A 3,931-nucleotide genomic window follows, 5' to 3' on the forward strand; every position below is an offset into this window, starting at 1 on the left:
CCATTCTCGTGCCAACGACTGAACGCCCGGTAGTGTTTATTTATTTTAGATCGTATCCACCAATTAATATGGTAAGTTGGTATTCACTAGTGACGGGGGATTTCTCTGGTTGACAAGTAACACGCGTGCATGCCCGATGACAACTCATATTTCCGTCTTTTCTTTAAAGTTTTGTGAGAAACGCTGCCTCATAGCTGTATGTGAGTCCATGGAAGGACGCCTATTATCAGGCATTGACCGTACTGCAAAAGCGGGGTCTGTCGTGACAGTCCGCACGATTCCCCTGTCAAAATTCCTGAGAACACTCGTCAATTTTCGTCGCTAATCTGTCTCATCTGCCTCAGCCTTGCAAGGTTCGATTTATCGGTCATTAAATTATTCAGACCCAATCAATGCAAACAATACAGTGCATTTTTCGTGCAACATTTTACAATTTTTTATGAATTTTTCTGTATTTTTTGTTTGAGAATTTGAAACCAAATGGACATCAAATTTCAGCGTTACAGTTTTTATCAAAACTGTTAGCAAAATTCTGAAAAAAAACGTAAGTCTTTTTTTAAAGGCGGCAAAAATCATGACTTTGGAGCTCAAAGGGTTAACGCAAACAACAGTCCTTGATAGCTGGTCAGTCGAGGCACGGTCCCTCTATCACGACCGTCGCCGAGGGTGTAGTTTTGCATATCCGCCACCGTTATTATGTGAAATACTACAACGCGAGATTTATTATGTTGCAGAAAGTTTCATGGGTATGGGAATTAATTCCATATGTATGTAGAATGTCGTCATTCGGCTTGCAGTCACTTTCAGGTTTATTTGAGGAGGGGGTAGTCAGACTTCGATCACAGCTCTGTGACAGAGTTACGATGCCATTTTTTTTCAATTCTAGTTAAGAGATGGACGGAGAGATCTGCAGAAGAGACGGACATAGATGAGAAGTAAGAATGAAGAAGGATATTGACCTTGACAAGCAGGCAGATGAACATACTTAGTGAGAATTTAGGAATATTATTACAGATAAAAAGCAGCCCGGCGGTAGTTAAAGCATGTTGTAAAACTATCCTGTATAAGTCGTGACAAAATCGAAATTTAGGTTGGCTGGACAGAAGACCATATTTGCGCTCCGCACGTTTTCACAGAGCTATTTCACCCCAAGGGATATGGAGTTGGGCGAAGAAATTAACTTTTTTTGGAAAGAGTGTGCAACTTTTATTGACATCCAATCGAATTCAGATTTCAGTTCATGTTGGGATAGCATGTTACAAAAGTATGTCACGATGAATAGAAGTGGTGGATAACGGCAAAGGTTTGACTGCGATGTCGTTCTCGCTTGCGAGAGGTTAATAACATCAAAGTGACTTATAATAGATCAGTATAAACACCAGTGACATTTCATATTAGTCTTAAACGGAATGCCCGTGACAGGAACAGGTGCTGAGCTGAAATCGTGGCTGGAACGGAGCAGAAGGGTAATCCCGCAACGAGTTCTACACATTGTGCGAATCACTCCGTGGTCAAAGTTTGCCAAGGGGTAATACATCACAATTAATGGTTACAGTTGTGCTGCACGCCTTTCGTGTCTTGCTTAAAATTCTTATTCGATTCACTCTATGGGTTAGTCTGAGTTGTCAATCTTTGGTTTCATTCTTCCTCCAAGTTCTATTACCATGACAATTTCTTTTGATCATTCCCAAACGTTCCTCGGCGTGGGAGGTCATTTTGACAAACCGTACAAAACATAGGGATCCCATGGACTCTGTCCTTGAAATCTGAAAGCTGAACATAAACGTTAATACATACGATGCATTAAGGTAGAATAGGGCTCGGAGACAGATATTGGGACTCTCAAATTTTTTCGGTTATTTTCTGATCTAACGCTTACAGGGGTTCATTTTAAGGTAAAGGGCGACGAATTCGGACGCGCACACGCTTTAGAACGTTTCTGCGCAGATTTAACTCCAGCCTGCCGCAAATGGGTTATTTTGTAGCGCATGTATTTAACATCACCTGTCATTGTTGAAATTGCGCTTTTACCTAATTTTTTGACCCAGTGTCTTAGAAGTACATGTGACCTATAACCTTGTCATATTTTGACCCCCTAGGAAGCTGGTTTATATTCAATATGAGCGAAAAATTAACATTTCTCTCCCATTTATATGGCGCAAATTACCCATTCACCTGGAGATATTGTAAAAAGTAGCGTGGTGACACCCTTTTATTAAAAGTGTAAACTAAATGGTATTATGTCAGGAGTTTATTCGCCAAGTTTGGTAAAAATGACACTATTCAAAGCGACAGGAAGAAAGTTCGAAAATTATGTAGTGATATAATTTCGATATCGTCATTTTGTAATCGATACTTATGTTAAAATTTCTTCACAAACATCATGAAAACTATACATTCGATAGATATGGATCTTAATTCTTGGTATTTATTAAAATTAACTCATTTGCTAAGCGTTTTATAATTGCTTTCTTTAGTTTAAGTGAATTATATCATTTTTATTTATTTCTAACGACGCCATTTTAACGTCCGTTTCCATGGAAACGAGCGTGGTGACCCCCATTTTTTATTTCATTTTTGCACTTGCATAACTTCCAAGGATATTTGTGCAAAGTTTCAAGAAAATGACACCACAACTTAATTTTGACGTAATTCGTAGTACTTCACCTTAAAGCTCTTGGAGTAAGAAAAAATTTACCATCTTAGTTTTTCGGAAATTTGAAATTTTGTTTTTCCTTATAGAAATAACATACAGGTGAAGCCCATTTAAAATTTCAAATACCGGTAAATTTGGGATTTTGCCAAACTTTGCTCTATGAGCCGTGATTTTCATTCCTGATTTGGTACAAGAATCAGGTTGAAACTTTGTAAATCCATTGAGGAAAGTTAGCGCGAGAGTTTAAGTCTTTCACTTTCGAGGCGCATGCTCCCTCAATACTTGAAATTGACATACAAAACAAAATAGTCAAAAAGTGTAATCAAAAGTTTCAGTTACTGGCTCTTTTAACCTGTTGAGACTTAGTCGGATTAGACAAGTGCAAAAGGTGTTTAAGGAAATTAGTGATCTACACAGTTCGTATACACTTGACAAATGGACTACTTTTTATCGATTTTCAAGTCACGCTGTGCTATAACCAGCGTAACATGGCTTCCATTCTACGGCCCTTCAGAATAAACGTATTGTACAGAGATACCAGCTGTAGTATTAGTTACGGACGGGCAAAGACTCATACTGCGCTTCGTTGAGTGATTGGCATGCCTATTACACGAACCTAGATCGAAAAATACCGATAGTATGTTGCTATTTAAAGAAACATGGCCATGTATGAACACAATCAGGGAACTGAAAACCTGTGTAAATTACCGTTTTGGGCCGAAAAAATAAGCTTTTGGTATTGCATGTCATAATCTCGCATACTTTAACTATAAACTCTTTGGTAATGTATTTTGGAAACAGCGATGGCTTTCATCATGTTCAACGGTGACCGGTTGTTACTACAGCTGTGGGAATGGTAAAGTTTTGCCTTTCATTGGTCCTTTGATCATCCTTTGTGCTATCATATTTGGTCTTCTATTTCTTTCTTTTCTGCTATAATTCTCCAACTAACCAATCTGATTCTAGTGTTGTCATGTTGTTGTTGTTGTTGTTGTTGTTGTTGTTGTTGTTTTCATCGTCTTGCCCCAAGCTCTGAAATTGGAAATCGGAGTTGACATCTGCGGCTCAAGGACATATTCAGCATGAAAAATTCAGTCTGACAAGTTCGGTCACGACATGAAACATCTGTGATCAAATTAGATTCATTGTCTTAGATAACACTCAATTGCTTGCCTGTGTACTTATCAGCGTTTATCACGAAACCCTGAACGGTTGGAGTGTTTATATGCGAGAAATCTGTAAGTGGTCGTTAGTTGATAGGGAGGGGGTAGCGCA

At 38.6% G+C, this 3,931-nt stretch overlaps 1 long non-coding RNA gene across 1 annotated transcript; it reads left to right on the forward strand.

Moving 5' to 3' along the window:
• On the forward strand, positions 1-2,464 carry LOC139150949 (uncharacterized). The gene is made up of 2 exons (XR_011556305.1): positions 1-71; positions 887-2,464. It is a non-coding gene; the product is annotated as an uncharacterized lncRNA (long non-coding RNA).
• Positions 2,465-3,931: the final 1,467 nt, after the last annotated feature.

This window comes from Ptychodera flava, chromosome 15 (assembly GCF_041260155.1).
Source record: "Ptychodera flava strain L36383 chromosome 15, AS_Pfla_20210202, whole genome shotgun sequence".
Lineage (NCBI taxonomy): Eukaryota > Metazoa > Hemichordata > Enteropneusta > Ptychoderidae > Ptychodera > Ptychodera flava.